The 19,905-nt window shown below is 35.1% G+C and overlaps 1 protein-coding gene and 1 long non-coding RNA gene across 2 annotated transcripts in view; both read right to left on the bottom strand.

Annotated features, from left to right (window-relative positions):
* The window catches only part of NEGR1 (neuronal growth regulator 1), an 886,803-nt gene that overhangs the window by 399,822 nt on the left and 467,076 nt on the right, over window positions 1-19,905 (bottom strand). The gene's annotated exons all lie outside the window — the stretch shown is intronic.
* On the bottom strand, window positions 492-19,080 carry LOC104659038. The gene is made up of 3 exons (XR_747533.1): window positions 19,070-19,080; window positions 4,844-5,060; window positions 492-799 (listed from the first exon to the last, which is right to left on the bottom strand). It is a non-coding gene; the product is annotated as an uncharacterized LOC104659038 (long non-coding RNA).

Here is a 19,905-nt window from a genome sequence, read left to right as displayed (position 1 = left end):
TTTAAGGGGTGTGTGTGTGTGTGTATGTGTGTGTGTGTGTGTGTATATATATATATATATATATATAAAATCATGTCAATAGACATAGAAAAAGCATTATATAAAAATACTATAATTTATAACAAAAAGTTGTAAGCTAGGGATAGTTTCTTTCAAAATATGACTAAAAAGATACAACAAAATTCACAATGCTCATTATCTGTAATTGTGAAATGTTAGGCATATTTCATTAAAACTGAAACAAGGTAAGGAAGTTCACTTTTTCTGTTTCACATTATAGTAGAGATCCTAATCAGTTCAGTAAGATTTAGAAATAAGTTAAAAGGATAAGTATTAAAAGCAAAGGTGTAAACAAGTCATTGCTAATAGATAACTTGTCTTTGTAGAATATTCAAGAGAAGATACGTACTATTGGAGTTGATAAGAAAATTCAACTGGATTACAGAAAATATGTTAACTCTTCCTCCCATAAATCTATAAATGTGATACAATTACATTAAATTCCATTTTATTTAGATAATTAACAAATTCAACCTTTTATTCATATTGAAGAGTAAAGGATCAAGAGTAGTCAAGAACAATCCTAACAAAGAAAAGTAAAAGAGAATAACTTATCCTTTCAAATTCTCAGTGCTAATTATAAAACCCTGGGAAAAAATACAGCCTAGAATAAAACTGGCACCCACAAGAAAACTCACAGCACTCACAGAACAGACACACACAGGTTTTGAATATGATAGCGGAGTATTACAAATCACTGTAGAAAGATTCAGCCAATGGTGCTAGGCAATTGGCTATGCTTTGGGAAAAAAACAAAAACAAAAACAAATGAATTTGGACCTCATATCATATACATAAATAAGTTATGCATAGATTAAAAGTCCAAATATTAAAATCAAAATTTTTAAATATTTTAATTATATAGAATTACCTTATAGTATTGAAGTAGGAAAAAGAGTAAGACATAAAACACAAGCCAGATGAAAAAGACTGGTAAATGTGACTATCTTAAATGCAAACAGGCAAACTTTGGTATATGTGAGATACCATAAACTGATTTAAATAAAGCCACACTGCAGGAGATATTCCCACAGAATTTAAACAAACAAAGATTAGTATTCTGAATATATAAATAATTTCAACAAGTCAAAATGTTAAAAAAAATCTACTAATAGAAAAATGGATAAAGAATATGAATGCAAATTTCAAAAAAGGGGAAACTTTAATGGCCAATTATTTGAATTATTTGACAAGAAGTGTACCTTTACTTTTAGTCAGAAAAATTTAAATTAAAATGTCACAACTTGAAATTCATAATATTGGTGACATTTAAAAAATTAGGTAATACCAAGTTGATGAGAAAATGAAAAATCATTACTGAAAACATTATAAATCTGCAAATAATTTGAAAACAGCAAATAACACTGAAGATACACATATATCTCTACAATTTCACTTCTAAGTATTTGAATACCCTAGAGGAAATATTTAGAAATGAAATTGTAGAGATTTGAAAGTGTGGTCCTGAATCACTGGGGAGCTTTTTACAAATACAGATGCACTCAGATTAACTAAATAAAAAGATGCAACTTAACAAGATCTGTAGATAATTTATATCTACATTAAATTTGAGAAGCATTGCCCTGGACTAAAGCAGTGGTTCTCAATATTGAACGCACATTAGGACTACCTGAGATGTTCTCAAAATATATCAATTCATTGGCCCCACTGCTGAAAAAATAGAATTTCCATCTATACTGAAGAACTTCCCAAATGATCCATTTCATTGTTCATCCATGGAATCTCTGTACTAGAGAAAATCTCACATATGCACAAGGAAATACATGAAAGACTATGTAGTTTCCAAAAGCAAAAATCTGAACAAATCCTAATTGACTATGTGTTTATAAAAGGTTAGTTGTATAATATAATCTTCAACTGCAAACATTCTCAAAATATATCAATTCATGGGCCCCACTCCTGAAAAAATAGAATTTCCATCTATACTGAAGAACTTCCCAAATGATCCATTTCATTGTTCAACCATGGAATCCCTGTACTAGAGAAAATCTCACATATGCACAAGGAAATACATGAAAGATTATGTAGTTTCCAAAAGCAAAAATCTGAACAAATCCTAATTGACTATGTGTTTATAAAATGTTAGTTGTATAATATAATCTTCAACTGCAAACATTCTCAAAATATATCAATTCATGGGCCCCACTCCTGAAAAAATAGAATTTCCATCTATACTGAAGAACTTCCCAAATGATCCATTTCATTGTTCAACCATGGAATCCCTGTACTAGAGAAAATCTCACATATGCACAAGGAAATACATGAAAGATTATGTAGTTTCCAAAAGCAAAAATCTGAACAAATCCTAATTGACCATGTGTTTATAAAATGTTAGGTTGTATAATATAATCTTCAACTGCAGACAAAATGAGTTTACTGGGACCCTGTGTATCAATATCAACTATTCTGAAAAATAAAATGCTGAGTGCAAAAAGACAGTTGGGAAAGAATTGTGCAGTATGAAATTACGATACCATTTATGAAAATATATGTCAATTCTGTACTATTATTTAACAACTAAAAGTTCAATCCTTTCGGAAAGGAGCAGTGTTTTGTTTAAAATATACTGTGAAATGCAGAGCTGCTACAATTTAGACCAGGTTGAACTTTGGGGATCATTTCAAAGGCCTCATTTGGTCCCAAAGAAATAGTGCATTACTGGGTGTACATGTAGGTCACAGATAAGCCAATCCTATGGTCATTAAAATCTAGCTTTTGCAGCAATGCTGATGCTAATGTTGCTCTCCTAACTGGATATTAACATAGTTCTATATTCTAATTTTTAACATTCAGCTGACCTGAATTCCCATCCAATCTCCTGCCGTCTCTACCACCACACATATTCATACGATTTTCCTTCCAAGCATACAGAAGTCCCCTCTGTGTACTTTCCACTCCCATCTCAGGAGGCACTACAGAGCCTGGGTCATGTTTCAGCCATTGCAAAATGAGTCATCCTATTTACATACTTGGACTGGAAGAGTACAAGGTGCTTTTTAGAAAAAGATAGTCTGTTAATGGGCAGCACTATCATCAACTAGGTTTTTTGTGTGTGTAATTTTGGAGGTAGTGATAGACAAAGTCATTTCTCTCTTTAGGAAAAAGAACTCAGAAACAGGTTTTGATTTTGTGCATTTTCATTAAATTCAAATAATCTAGAAAATTGAGTGAGCTCAAAAGCTACAAGAAAGGCTCAAGCAAGCTGGATGCGGCATAGCTTGTGGTGACCAAGATTTTTTTGTTGTTGTTATTTTGTTTTTGTTTTCTTCACAGTGAAGAATGACTTACAATTAAGTGAAATAATTTTTCAAAGTGAATTCTGCAGCAAAAACTCCTTCTTAATTTTGTCCAACGGAAAGTTTACAAATGCCTATCATCTACAGGTATTATGTTCCCTTAAGGCAGGAGTCATATTTCTTTACAATGTCTCTTTAGAGAGCCAGGGGTATAGAAGTACAAAAAGACATCACAAAAGAGGGAGGTAAATTTCTTAGTACCAAATAAGGGGATAAAAATTCACTTCTGGAGGTGTCAAGAGAAGCAATTTGGCCTACAGTGCTCAGAAAGACTTTTTAAAAGTTTTAAGTTTTATATAGGGGCCTGATAAAGATTACTAGGGACTTAACAGTAGGAACTATGGGTTGGTCATTTTTACAGCACATACTTACATAACTGAAGCTCATTAAATATTTGCAGATGGTGAGAGACAGGATTTGTATCATTAAAGAGGAGAAGAACTTCAGACAAGCCAGTATTGCTTGCAGAAAGACAGATGGGAATGCCAAAGGAGAGCAGGAAATATTTCTTGAATACTTAATATGTGTGAAACACTGTGCTACATACTTCATATCCATTACCTCATTTAGCAGTGCTTCGCAGTACCACACAGTCATGCTATGAATTAGGAATTATTAACCTAATTCTAAGAGAAGAAAAATCCGAGACCAAACCGACCACAAGCGGCAAGACTGGATCTCAACCCAATACTATTTTTCCCTAAATCTTATAGTTGGTATATTAAACATGCTGCCTGCTCACAAGGATCTAAGCTATTGAGTCATGGTAAGAAGATTCAAAATGAAAATATCCAATATGAAATCTAAGGCCATGAAATTTGGATTTAGGCTGCTTTGAAACTCTGGTGCTTACTGTTTGTTTGACATTGAACAAACGACTTAAATTTCATGATCCTCTATTTCCTTCTGTAAAATTTGGATAGTTAGAGAAAATACATCATAGTGATTTGGAGGAGAGTGTATAAGGTGATAAGTATACAGAAATAGCACATTACCTGACATAAATTATGTACTTGATAAATGTGTGCTTTATAGAACTAACATTAAATGCTGTTGGATTGAAGAACTTAAGCAGTCTTTCCTGTTTTCTTTTTTTAAGTTTCAGAATGGTTCTGAATAATATATACATTTCTCTTAATTTATTTAGTTGTCTTTGTTTCCTTCTAAATAACATTCTCTGAGCACTGACTCCTTTTCTATGGTTAGGTAGACTGCATCATTAACTTAGTCACAAATTCTCTATTTCTGCAGATCATTTTTATTGAATATCTTTAGAAAAAAACAAACAGAGCTTATATTGTTTAACCTGCATCACTGTAGTATCTAGTTGCAGAAGGTACTCAAGCATAAAATTTGTATGTTTTTATCAGAGGTATCATTCCTTGTCATTAAAAACGTTTATGAGTCTTTAACATTGGCCAATAGATGGCTGATATTAAAGGACACAAAGAGCCAAATATTCTCACCCTTCCAGACCAGATACTCTCTCCTCATACAAGACGAACAGAGCATAGCCAGGTGAGAGAACGTGCTGTAGAGAGCCAGCTATCCTGAAGCTATGACTGGCTTTTTGAGAGTATCACTGATCCAGACCTTTTAGAGAGTAATATCAGACTTGATGAAGCAGAGAGTCCCTACATTTATCCTAAAGACAAACAGCAACTGAAAAAATACAGAAAAAATCTTCAAGAGAAAGTTCACGGTGAATATCCCCTTAAATGATAAATAAAAGATACAGAGGCTAAATTTTAAAAAATGACTAAAGAAAGTATACAAAAAAGAAAAGTGACAAAGCTAAGACATTAGGTGAAAGTAAAAAGTACAATTGCATGTAATAAAAGAACAGGATAAATAATAACTAGCATTAATTATATCTTCATTATGTACCAAGAACTATTCTAAGTACTTATACATATTAAAGAATTACATCTTCACAATATTTATGTGAAACATTTTCACTCCTATTTTGCTTATGGGAAGACCAAGGCAAACTCATTAACTTGCTCAGATCACTTAATTGTTAACTAGAGATCTAGGATTCAAACTGAGCTGATCTGAGTCTGAAATCTAATATTCTTTTCCTCCAAGGCTCTACAGGCAGAAAACAAAAACAGTTGAGCTTTATAAGACAAATCTTGGATTGAAGAGGAACATATTGCGTGGAGAAACCTTAGCTTCTCACAGCTGAGGAAGAGTGTTGATACCTTACTTACCCTCATAATCCCTTTAATCCCCTATTTTGTGAGTGCACCTATGAATGCATTCAAAGACTGGGTGTAAACAATTTATATAAGTAGCCAACACTACTATATGAAGACATTTACCACTCTGAATTATTAAAATTATATCCTCACGTATCTGCCTTATTAGACTGTGAGCCTTTTGAGGGTAGAGGAAAAGATCTTGTATTGAATGGTGTGCTCTTCTTTTTTGTTTTTTTTTTTTTTTTTTGTTATACTTTAAGTTCTGGGATACATGTGCAGAACGTGCAGATTTATTATATATGTATACATGTGCCATGGTGGTTTGCTGCACTCATCAACCCATCATCTACGTTAGGTATTTCTCCTAATGCTATCCCTTCCCTAGCACTCCACCCCCCGACAGGCCCCGGTGTGTGATATTCCCCTCCCTGTGTCCATGTGTTCTCATTGTTCAACTCCCACTCATGAGTGAGACTATATGGTGTTCGGTTTTCTGTTCCTGTATTAGTTTGCTAAGAATGATGGTTTCCAGCTTCATCCATGTTCCTGCAAAGGACATGAACTCATCCTTTCTAATGGTTAAATAGTATTCCATGGTGCATATGTGCCGCATTTTCTTTATCCAGTCTATCATTGATGGGCATTTGGGTTGGTTCCAAGTCTTTGCTAGTGTGAACAGTGCCACAGTAAACATAAGTGAGCATGTGTCTTTTTGGTAGAATGATTTATAATCCTTTGGGTATGTACCCAGTAATGGGGTTCCTGGATCAAATGGTATTTCTGGTTCTAGATCCTTGAGAAATCGTCACACTGTCTTCCACAATGGTTGAAATAACTCACACTCACACCAACAGTGTAAAAGTGTTCCTATTTCTCCATATCCTCTCCAGCATCTGTTGTTTCCTATTTATTTATTTATTTATTTATTTATTTATTTATTTATTTATTTATTTATTTGAGAGAGACTCTCGCTCAGTCGCCCAGGCTGGAGTGCAGTGACACGATCTCGGCTCACTGCAAGTTCCGCCTCCTGGGTTCACGTCATTCTCCTGCCTCAGGCTCCCGAGTAGCTGGGACTACACGCGCCCACCACTCCTGGTTAATTTTTTGCATGTTTTTAGTACAGCGGGGTTTCACCGTGTTAGTCAGGATGGTCTCGATCTCCTGACCTCGTGATCCGCCCGCCTCGGCCTCCCAAAGTGCTGGGATTACAGGCGTGGGCCACCGCGCCCAGCCACAGAAGCTCTTTAGTTTAATTAGATCCCATTTGTCAGTTTTGGCTTTTGTTGTCATTGCTTTTGGTGTTTTGATCATGAAGGCTTTGCCCATGCGTATGTGCTGCATGGTATTGCCTAGGTTTTTTTCTAGGGTTTGTATGGTTTTAGTTCTTAAGTTTATTATTTGCAGAACGTCTGACATACTGTAAGTGCTCAAAAATCCTAGTTTGACACTCTCTCCATCCCTCTTCCTTATCCCTGTAACATACGGTTCATGTCCTCATATTCCACTTTCAATCAAAATTATTTGTTTTCTTTCTACATGGTAGCCTCTGTGCACTTATGCTTTGCCTTCCTCTTTATTAAGAGAGGCCTCTGTTCCCATCCAGCCTCATCCCTTCACTTGAACACTAAGCCCATTCACTTTAACTACTCAAGGGCTTCATTTCACTACTCCTCCCATTCTCTCCCACATCATCCAGTGTTTCACCTTTATTAGATCATTCCCATAGCATGTGTTATAGTTCCTCAATCTTTAATAAAAAATAATCAGAAACAGAAAAACAACAAAAGACTTCTTGAGAAATCTTTTCTGTTTACTGCCTCATTTTACAATGAAATGCCTCAAAATAGTGTTTGTAGTCATCATATAATTTTCTCTTGATTTCTTTCTAATTACACTTTCACCACTACTACTTCCTGCAACTACCTTCTTTCCTACCATCCCACAATGAAGCACATTACTTAACCCAGTGACTGGTTCTCAGCTCTCATCTTACTTAGTGTATTACTCAACGTTTAGAGTAATTGATCACTTTGTTCCCCTTGAAACATTTTCTCCGCTTCTCTGGACATCACACTCTCCTGGTTTTCTACTAACCTTTACTGGCCTCTCTTTGCCAGTCAGCTCTGATGGTTTTTTCCCCTTGTCTCCCTAGTCTCCTGATGTTAGAGCATCTCAAGCATAGATTGTTGGACCTCCTTTTATCTACATTACTGCTTTAGTGAGTCCATCACATTTTATGGTCTGAAATACCACCTAAAAAGTCAACAACTCTTCCCTGAATTGTAGACACAGATCTCCCTCATTTCTTTTCTTTGGGTTCAAGATTAGATGTACAATTCCCTGCTCAGTATCTTCACATGGTTGTCTGGTACATATCTCAACATGTCTAATGAAAACTCTTGTTATTTCCACTTAAGCTATCTATCATGTCAGCTTTTCTTATCTCAGTTAATCATAACTAGTTTTTCCAATTTGCTCAAACCAAAATCCTTGAAATCACCCTCGGTTTCCCTCTTATTCTCACACTCCACATCTATTATCAGAAAATCTATTTGCCTCTAACTTTAGAGCCTCCCAACTTCTCCTGCTGTTGTCCATGTCCCAGGCAATCAGTTCTCAACACAGAAGTCACAGTAATTCTAATAAAATAAATCAGATTGCATTGCTTTTCTGCCCAAACACTCCAATAGTTTCTTATCTGTTATGTACTGCATTCTGTTGTTAGCAGAAATAAGGACATTAAAGGTGATTCTGATGAGGGTTCTGAAAGAAAAAAGGGAAGACAGTAGTGCAAGCTATCATTATTTTAGAAAACATATATATCATTAACATAATGTTAGTAGAAATATGAACACTAAAGACGCTCTGGTAGGGTCTCAGATGAAAATGAGGAACATGTTATCAGAGACTGAAAGAAACACGGTCCATGCTACGGAGTGGTAAAAACTTGGCTGAATTGTGTTCTAGTGTTTTGTGGAAGGTAGAACTTAAAAACAATAAACTTAGATATTTAGCTGAAAAGATTGCTAAGCAAAATGTTGAAGGTACAGCTTGGATTCTCCTTACTGCTTATGATAAAATGAGAAAGGAGAGAAATAAACAGAAGAAGAAATTATTAACAGGAAAAAAAAAAAACAGAACTTAAAGATTTAGAGAATTATCAGTTTACACATACTGCAAAAAAATGAGAAAGTGTGTTCTGGAAGGGACAACAAAGGTATGGCTAAACAAGTACTCCATAAAGAGATTGCCCCTGGATTTAATCAGCTGTCTCTCCAGTACCCAGCACAGGAAAATAGACTATTCATATGTGAACATGCTTCATCCTTCAAAAAAAGAAAGCATGACCTTGAAGGTAATTCAGACATCATCAGAGCTCCCACTTGCACCACAGGCCCACGGCATACATACCCAGGAAGCAAGACTGTTTACTTCTCAGAGAGGGTGGGGCCACCTTCTAGATTTCAGTAGCCAAACTGCGCCTTACAGAGTCATGGGGGCAGGATAATGCTTAAGGCTATGGAAGTGATGCTGCTGCCTTGTTCGGCCTGGAGAGCAGAGCATCTGGCCAAAGAGGAGTATTCTTAAGCCTTAAGATCTAATAAAATGCCTTGATAGGTTTTAGAATGGCTTAGGACTCATCATGTCTTTCTTCTTTCTGATTTCTCTCTCTCAGAATGGGAATGTTTATCTTATTCCGAATCCACTGTTGTAATTTTAACACACATAACTAGTCTTGTTTCACAGGCTCATAGCTGGCAAGGAACTTTGCCTCAGGATGAGGCATACCTCTTGACTCACCTATATTCTATTTAGATGATATTTAGATGAAACTTTGGACTTGAAATTTATGCCCAAATGGGTTAAGACTTTTGGTGCTGTTAGCATGGGGTGAATATATTGCAAGTGAGGACATGAATTTGGGGAAGTGGGACAGAGGTAAGAATTTTGTGGGCCAAATTGTGTTCCCCTAAATTTATATGTTGAAATCCTAACCTCCAATGTGACTTTGAGGGTTTGTAGACAGGGCCTTTAAGGAGGTAACTCACGTTAAATGAGGTCTTCATGGCTGGCCCGTAATCTAATGTGACTGATGTCCTTATAATAAGAGGCAGAGACATCAGACCTCTCTTTCTTTCTGCATACACACAGAAAAATGGCCATGTAAGGACACAACCAGAATGTGGCTATATATGAGTCAGGAAGAAAGATACCACCAGAAACCATCCCTGATAGCACCTTGATCATGAAGTTTCATAAAAATAAATATATTTTGTTAAGTCGCTCAGTCTTTGGTATTCTGTTATGGCAGCTCAAGCAGAATAACATACCGTCACACTCAGAGCCAGCGGTATAGTCTGTCCAATGGCTGACAGTGGCCTTCCTCTCTACATCCTGTTGCTTTTCCAATATAATCTATTACTATTTTTCTACCAGCTCCATTGGTTCCTTACTCTCTGGCATTCCCATGGCTCAGGGGCTATAACTTGCAGTTCCATTTATCTGGACTCTCCCTTCAGATATATGCATAGCTTTTTCCCTGTACTTCTTTTAATTCTTTGTCCAAATATAACCTTGTCAAAAATGATTTCCTTGAACATTCTGTTTACAAATTTTACCTTCCTACCTTCCTTGATAAAAAAAAGTCTTCATGGAACGTGCCACCTTCTGACATATTATATAAATTACTTACATATTTTGTTTCTTGTCCCTTCTTACTAAAATCAAAGTTCCTTGAATAGAAATTTTTGTCGATCTTGGTCACTGTTCACTTCAGTGCCTAGAATAGATTCTGTCAGATAATAAATGTTTAATAAGCATTTGGTAAATTAATGGAAATGTATTTATATTTTCTTCTCTGCTAGTCAAAGAATAATGACCTTCATATTTGTACTTCTAAGGCCTATATGGTAAATATAAAATATTTAATACTTTCATTAAATATTTTTATTAAATATGAATAGAATAATAACAAAATAATAAATCAAGGTTGATAACAGGGAGAGGAATCAGGCGTCTAGTATACAACCCTACTATTTCTTTCATTTCTGACATTTATATAAAGTTGTTATTCTGTGTAATATTTGGAGATAATTGCTAGGAATATGACATTTATCTTAGGCTGTGTTTGTTTTTTCATGTGTTATAAACTTGATAATAAACAGCAATAACAGGTCCTGTTGCCAAGCTTGCCAACTAATGTGAATGTTGCAAGGTGAATTAATTAGTAAGAACAGATGTCATGCATGCAATACAGTTCTAAGAGATCCGCTGGCCATGGTCCAGTAGCTGGCCTCTAAGTACAGACTGCATACATAGACACCATCCAGTTTAGGTTCACATGTGGAATCACCGAGATGTCTTTGCACTGTTTTTGAATATCACTTTCAAGGATAATAACACACCAACATAATTTTTGAGATAATTGGAATGTTGTATTCAGCTAGGTATTTCATTGCAAGCTCATTACAGTTTGCAAACAATATTTACAGTTTCTCATATTTCTTTTGTCAAATGCTTAACTACTTGCCTGCTGTAATGTATAATAGGCAAAGAACTGAAATGCAAGTGCACCTGGTTTATTTTAATAGCAAATTTTTATTCATGTTCTCAGTAATAGGCATAGGAAAAGTAAACAGAAATTAAGTGGTTAATGAAAAAATAATGACTATGGAAAATTTGCTTTTGCGAACTGCTTAAGTTCTCATTATCCAAATAAAAATGATTGAAAATAGTCTCAAAATGAAGTAAGGATTTCAATCTATTACCTTTCTTAACACCTGCCACACGTTTACCAAGAAATTCCCATTATTATTTCTAAAATTAAGCAATATCTAACTCAAGAATCTGAATATTGCAGTGGGCAATAAATGCAAAGTGTATTATGAAAACCATGTCACAATAAACAAAACCTCTGCTTTTTCCATTGGACAGGTTAGTTCCCTGGCCAATACCTTTTTAATCAACTGTTGATTTGGTCTGACCATGAAGATATATTAAAGTTATATTAACATTTTTAAGAAAATATACTACAAAATATTACAAAATCTAGCTCCTGAAGTTAAGCACCATTTGAATTTTTAAAATTATCTTAAAGTTCTGTCTTTCATACTGTAGTTGAAATCCTTGTAAAGCCCTATGATAACAAAGATTTTTAATACTGTAGTATAAAAAAGTATCAAATGAGTGTGTAGGTCTATAAAAAGTAAGAAATAATTTCAACTCAAAATCCTTTCGAAAATTCCTCCTACCCACCATTGTAAAAAAAAAAAAAAATCTAGCATGTATTTTTCTTACTTTACCTACAGGTTATTGATGTCAGAGTCATAAACTGGTTCAGGAAATTGTTATAATATAGGCAAAACTTCATATTAATAAAGAAATTATTATTTTCTCAAAATTGTGGTAAGCTATTTGTATACATTATTCCATCTAATACTTACAGTGGCCTTATAAGGCAATAATCTTATCTCTAATAAAATGTTAAAAAGTGGGTAATCTCCCCAAGTGTTGAGACCAGTACATGTCAGATAAGGCCTCAGACTTATCTGAAATGAAATTGTCTTTTGGCACTAATAACTTTTAATCCCCATCCTACATCCTAGCATACCACACAAACTTAAGTACTGAACAGCATGTCCATCTGTTTTTAAAATAAATGCTGTATGGGACATTTTAAGAGTAATTAGAAAGAATTTCATATTGTTTTTGTGCAATAAAGCACTGAAATATCACTAAAAAGACTTACAATTTAAAATGCAAACTTCCATCATTTATGGACAGATAAACTGAACATTTTATGTAACAGATAAAAGAGAAGTCAATCAAATAATCAACAACAAAAAATAACAGTGAAACACCCTGAAAAAAGACTGATCAAAAGTGTATACAGATAGAAATTACAATGGCCAAAAGTAGAAATAGAAGAAAGTGATACTACATTCCAAATCTAATGATTTAATGAATTCCTCTTGAAGAGGAACTGAGGTTAATGGAAATTGTTCATGCTTAATTTAGCTGCATACAATGCTCTGATTTTTTACTTTATTTGGATTTAGCCTCACTTTATGCTTTTTCTGCATTTATAAAGTCTAAGGTAACAAACCATTTCAAATTTTTTTAAAAAATCAACATTTCAACCCAGGAGATACAACTGAGGACTGAAAATACAATTCCAAAATTCGGAGGGGACAAATCCAGTAAGGAGTTTCTTACTGAAGTTTTTTCTTACTTCCTACCTGAGTAACTTTCACACTACAACAGCTCATCTGCAACTGAGAGGGAAATAGTGAGTACCTTCAAAAAAGCTTTCTAAGCAGATTCTTTTGTATTTACTTCTGTTTTCATAAATATAAAAACGCATAAAAAAGAGATTGGTCATATATTTTCCACTCTCCAAGAAAATATCTACTATCTCATTCTTATACCTACACACATATTTTATCCTTTAAAAGATTTTTAAAATATCATTTATGTCCAACAGTAAATAACTGAAATGAGAGGACAATAAGAACAGTTATTGGTCCCTAATGTATAAAATGGCACATGGTATCATACAACTTTTTGCAGGAAAAAGTAAAACATACCAATCCCTCCCCCAGGATCACCACCACCAAACACCAAAAAGTTGTAAATCTTAGGAGGGAAAAATCACTCTGAAATCATTTTAAACATGAGGAACTGAATCCAGTGAAAAGAGAAGAAATAAACGTTCCATGAGTTTTCCAACTTTATGAATTTCACTATCACTTTAAATTATTCAGTAGCTACTATGGATTTTTTAGGTTCTGTTTTGAATAACTCAAAATTGTCTCTCACCCTCCTATAGGTATGCATGGTGGCGATGAAAAGAAATATTTTTGAGTGCTAACTGTGATTTAAATATATTATTCAGGCCGGGCGCGGTGGCTCAAGCCTGTAATCCTAGCACTTTGGGAGGCCGAGACGGGTGGATCACAAGGTCAGGAGATCGAGACCATCCTGGCTAACACGGTGAAACCCCGTCTCTACTAAAAAACACAAAAAACTAGCCGGGCGAGGGTGGCGGGCGCCTGTAGTCCCAGCTACTCGGGAGGCTGAGGCAGGAGAATGGCGTAAACCCGGGAGGCGGAGCTTGCAGTGAGCTGAGATCCGGCCACTGCACTCCAGCCTGGGTGACAGAGCAAGACTCCGTCTCAAAATAAATAAATTAAATAAATAAATAAATAATTCATTTCTCACAGTCATTATGCCAGGTAAATATTTTCCCTGTTTTATAGATGAAGTAAGCCTGAGAAGAGAGGTTTGGGAGCCTATCAGTCCCACAGCTGGTTCAGGCCTACAAGTATATTCCACATATGGAGCTCAAAAGAGTCTTTATTATACGTTTTACTGTAGCTGCATGATTTTTGAATAAACAAAAGAACGTACTTCACCTGCTCTGCAATCCAAGGTAATACTAGTTCTGAATTTCTAAAAGCAGTAACGTGAAAAGGAATAGGATTTGTTGCATAAAATCTTCCCTCAGCTCCTTGTTACATATTGTTATTTCAGAAAAAAAAAAAAAAAAAAAAAACAATAGAAAATGAGAGATTTTTTTTTCACAGTGGTAGACACCCAAAAAAGAATATGTGATTTTCCTCCTCTTAAACTATCTAAAGCTTCTAAATCAATGCATACCAACATAGCTCAAAGTAAACATAAATGACACTAACAAGACCTGTCTATCTGTAGCTTGTTTTCTATATATGCCAATTCATTACTGGCTAGCAAAACCTAGTAAGAGTGTGTGTATTTGGTTTTATTTTTCCATTTACATGATTAGATCCTTAGTTGCATTGTGATTGAGAAGCATCCTTTTAAAGTGCTTTACCTATTGCTTATTAAACATACATCTCCATGTGTGCAAAAGCAGCATGGAGGGGGCACTGATAAGTGATGGATACACAGGAAAGAAAATGACTATCCCTCCATTCATTGTTTCCAATTAATTTGTGTTGCAAAAGAGTGTGTGCCCTTGTGGAAAGTGGTGCTTCTCTGAGGTTTTGATTAACCTGCATCATAACACTTCTCCCATCATTATTACACAAGGCAGTTAAGTAAACAGACATAATAGGCCTTGGTCTCGTCTTTAGAAATTTACTGCCGTGGAAATTCAGCTAGCTATCTCCTTTATCTTGCTTTTCAAAGAGTGATTTAAGTGCCACCCACATGGTGAAACAACAGTAAGCTAAGTTGCCACAATCATTTATTCACAAAATATTTCTTGTGTGTCATCTATTTCTTAGGCTTTGTATTAGGCACTGGGGTTATAAAAGTAAATCAAGTATGCCCTTCAAGTTTTTGCAAAGTAATGAATACAGATGATCAAAAAGGACTAATTAAACAACCACAATCTAAAAATTCTTTACTTTATCAAAGGTATCCATAGAAATAATGGATAAAAGTAAACAAGTAAGAATGTCTCTACTAACTATTCTCTGAGTTCATAGTATTATTATATAGGACATATAACTTCCTGACAAAATGAAGCTAACATGTCCCGTGTGTGTGTGTGTGTGTGCGCATGTGCACACATAGTAATTCACATGCTCAACATTCTAAAGTGACTCCAGTGTCACTTGGTTACAAGTACATGAAATTAATATATGATTTCTGAAAGTCTTACCAACCTGTGATCCTAACAGACAAATTGCTTTAAGTGAGTCAAAGAAAAAACATAAAAGTTTTGCATGAAGGGAAACTAAAACCATCTCAGACAAATAGTAATTATCTCTTAAAAGATTTTCAAAAGATTTTTATTATCAGTGAACTGCAATGGTTGATCCAGATGAAGTTGATTATAAACCATGAGCTGCTTATGTCAGAGGAAATAATATATTATCATTTATTCAAGCTAGCAATCTCTGGGTGCACAATCTGCACTCTGAATTAACTAGCAATGGCAGACAGCACAGCAGCTTTGGAGTAAGGAAGGGGTTAAGCTAGACTTAATTTATGCTTTGGTTAAGCTTTCCTTTGTGTTCCAGGACTTAATGGGGCTACTTTCTTACTCATTTCAAATTATTTAAAAAGTGTCTAATTATACAGTAATGCCATTTTTGAAATCATGGTTTTTCTTTTACACAGAGAATGGAATTGACAGGATGGTGTACTTCCCCTACACGATCTACAGTATTCATTTGAGCCACTAACCTTACAGTAAATCTTGCAATTTTCCAGTCAGATAATCTAATCATCACCATGAATAGAACTGAAAGAGTATTAATACTGTATGCCATATCAAATGTACAATATTGAAACACATTAAAAGCTTTTTAATGAGTTTACTGAAAGGCAATATTGTTTAAGATTTGTCAAATTTGTTGATATGGTTTGGATTTGTATCTCCTCCCAAACCTCATGTCGAATTATAATCCCCACTGTTGGAGGAGAAACTTGGTGGGAGGTTATTTCCCTCCCTGTGTCCATGTGTTCTCATTGTTTAGCTCCCATTTGTAACTGAGAACATGCAGTGTTTGGTTTTCTGTTTCTGTGTTAGTTTGCTGACAATAATGGCTTTCAGCTCCATCCATGCCCCTGCAAAGGACATGAATTTATTCCTTTTTATGGCTGTACAATATTCCATGGGGTATATGTACCACATTTTCTTTATCCAGTCTATCATCGATGGGCATTTGGGTTGATTCCATGCCTTTGCTATTGTGAATAGTGCTGCAATGAGCATACATGTGCATGTATCTTTATAAAAGAATCATTTATATTCCTTTGGGTATATACCCAGTAATGGGATTGCTGGGTCAAATGGTATTTCTGGTTCTAGGTCTTTGAGGAATTGTTACACTGTCTTCCACAATGGCTGAACTAATTTACATTCCCACCAACAGTGTAAAAGCGTTCCTATTTCTCCACAGCCTTGCCAGCAGCTGTTTTTTCTTTACTTTTTAATAATCACCTTTCTGACTGGTGTCCGATGGTATCTTATTGTGGTTTTGATTTGCATTTTTCTAATGATTGGTGATGTTGCACTTCTTTTCAATGTTTGTGGGCTGCATGAACGTCTTCTTTTGAGAAGTGTCTATTCATGTCCTTTGCTCACTTTTTAATGGAGTTGTGTTTTTGTTGTGCTTTTTCTTGTAAATTTGTTTAAAATCCTCGTAGATCCCAGATATTAGATCTTTGTCAGATGGAGAGATTGCAAAAATTTTCTCCCATTCTGTAGATTGTCTGTTCACTCTGATGATAGTTTATTTTGTTGGGCTCTTTAGTTTAATCAGATCCCATTTGCTGAGCTCTTTAGTGTAATTATATCACATGTCAATTTTTGCTTTTGTTGCAATTGCCTTAGGCGTTTTCGTAATGAAATCTTTGCCATACCTATGTCCTGAATTGTATTGCCTAGATTTACTTCTAGGATTTTTATAAATTTGGACTTTACATTTAAGTCTTTAATCCATCTTGAGTTAATTTTTGTATAAGGTGTATGGAAGGAGTCCAGTTTCACTTTTCTGTATGTGGCTAGCCAATTTTCCCAGCATCACTAATTAAATAGAGAATCCTTTTCCCATTGCTTCTTTTTGTTAGGTTTGTTGAAGATCAGATGGTCATAGATGTGCAGTCTTCTTTCTGAGTTCTCTATTCTGTTGCATTGGTCTATGTGTCTGTTTTTGTACCAGTACTATGCTGTTTTGGTTACTGTAGCCTTATAGGATAGTTTGAAGTCAAATAGCATGATGCTTCTAGCTTTTTTTCTTTTTGTTCAGGGTTGTCGTCCCTATATGAGCTCTTTTTTGGGTTCCATAAGAATTTTAAAGTACTTTTTTTTTTTTCTAAATCTGTGAAGAATGTCAATGGTAGTTTAATGGGAATGGCATTGAATCTATAAATTCTTTTGGAAACTATGGCCATTTTCATGATATTGATTCTTCCTATACATGAGCATGGAATGTTCTTCCATTTGTTTGTGTCCTCTCTGATTTCCTTGAGAAGCAGTTTGTAGTCCTTGAAGAAGTCCTTCACTTCTCTTGTTAGCTGTATTCCTAGGTATTTCATTCTCTTTACAGCAATTGTGAATGGGAGTTCATTCAAGATCTGACTTTCTCCTTGACTATTGTTGGTGCATAGGGATGCTTGTGATTTTTGCACATTGATTTTGTATCTTGAAATTTGCTGAATTTGCTTATCAGCTTAAGAAGCTTCCAGGCTGAGATTATGTGGTTTTTAGATACAGCATCATATGATCTGCAAACAGAGACCATTTGACTCCCTCCCTTCCTATTTGAATACACTTTATTTCCTTCTCTTGCCTGATTGCCCTCACCAGAACTTCCAATACTATGTGGTGGAGTGGTGAGAGAGGACATTCTTGTCTTGTGCCAGTCTTCAAGGGGAATGTTTCTAGCTTTTGCCCATTCAGTATGATATTGACTGTGGATTTGTCATAAATGGCTCTTACTATTTTGAGGACTATTCCGTCAATATCTAGATTACTGAGAGTTTTTAACTTGAAGAGATGTTGAATTTTATCAAAGGTCTGTCCTGGGTCTATTGAGATAATCATGTGGTTTTTGTCTTTAGTTCTGTTTATTGATTTGTGTGTGCCGAAACAGCCTTGTGTCCTGGGGAGGAAGCTGACTTGATCATGGTGAATAAGCTTTTTTATGTGTTGCTGGATTCAGTTTGCAAGTATTTTATTGAGGATTTTTGCATTGATGTTCATCAGAGATATCGGTCTGAAGTTTTCTTTTTTTGTTGTCTCTGTCAGGTTTTGGTATCAGAGTGATGCTGGCCTCATAAAATGAGTTAGAGAGAAATCCCTTCTTTTCAATTTTTTGGAATAGTTTCAGAAAAAATGGTACCAGCTCCTCTTTGTACCTCTGGTAGAATTCAGCCATAAATCTGTCTGGTCCAGGACTTTATTTGGTTGGCAGGCTATTTATTACTGTCTGAATTTCAGAACTTACTGTTGGTTTATTCAGGGATTCAACTTCTTTCTGGTTCAGCCTTGGGAGGGTGTATGTATCCAGCAATTTATCAATTTCTTCTAGATTTTCCAGTTTATTTGCATAGAAGTGTTTATAGTATTATCGGACGGTTGTTTGCATTTCTTTGGGGTCAGTGGTAATATCTCCTTTATCACTTTTTATTGCATCTATTTGATGCTTCTCTTTTTTCTTCTTTAGTAGTCTAGCTAGCAGTCTATTTTATTAATTTTTTCAAACAACTAGCTCCTGGCTTCACTGATTTTTTTAAAAGATTTTTGTGTCACTGTCTCCTTCAGTTCCACTCTGATCTTGGTTATTTCTTGTCTTCCGCTAGCTTTGAAGTTTGTTTGCTCTTGGTTCTCTAGTTATTTTAGTTGTAACATCAGGGTGTCAATTTGAGATCTTTCTAGTTTTTTGATGTGGGCAGTTAGTGTTATTAATTTCTGTCTTAACACTGCTTTAGCTGCACACAAGAGATTCCAATATGTTGTCTCTTTGCTCTCATTGGTTTCAAAGAACTTACTGATTTCTGCCTTAATTTCGTTATTTACCCAGGAGTCATTCAGGAGTAGGTTGTTCAATTTCCATGTAGTTGTGTGGTTTTGAGTAAGTTTCTTAATCGTGAGTTCTAATTTGATTGTGCTGTGGTCTGAGAAACTGTTTGCTGTGATTTCAGTTCTTTTGCATTTGCTGAGGAGTGTTTTACTTCCGCTTATGTGATTGATTTTAGAGTAAGTGCCATGTGTTGATGAGAAGAACGTATATTCTGTTGTTTTTGGGTGGACAGTTCTGTAGATCTGTATCAGGTCCACTTGACCCAGGGCTGAGGTCAAGTCCTAAATATCTTTGTTAATTTTCTGTCTCAATTATCTGTCTAATATTGGCATTAGTGTGTTAAAATCTCCCACTATTGTTGTGTGGGAATCTAAGTCTCTTTTTAGGGCTCTAAAACCTTGTTTTATGAATCTGGGTGCTGCTATATTCAGTGTATATATATTTAGGTTACTTAGTTCTTCTTGTTGAATTGATCTCTTTATCATTTATGTATTGCCCTTCCCAAAGTTCTTTTTACTATATAACACTGACTGCCAAATATTCTAAGTTTTAAGATTCTGATTAGTATTATCTCCCTTCCTTTCAGGTACAGAGGAAACAATTCTCTAGTCAAATGTGTTCTTGGTAAAATCCATCATGAACATCCTCTTCCATCCTCTTCCTCCCCTTTTTTCACTTATAATTTTCCCTATCCATTTAAGTGAGTCAGTGATCACTGATAAATTGGATCATGGTTGAAGTGATAAAAGGTTTAACATATTACTCTTTCATAGAACTTAGCTACTTTTCCACTATCAGTAAATA

The sequence above is a fragment of the Rhinopithecus roxellana genome, chromosome 12 (genome assembly GCF_007565055.1).
Source record: "Rhinopithecus roxellana isolate Shanxi Qingling chromosome 12, ASM756505v1, whole genome shotgun sequence".
NCBI lineage: Eukaryota > Metazoa > Chordata > Mammalia > Primates > Cercopithecidae > Rhinopithecus > Rhinopithecus roxellana.
The sequence above is the reverse complement of the archived record's forward strand: the minus strand, read 5'-3'. Positions and strand labels throughout refer to the sequence as shown.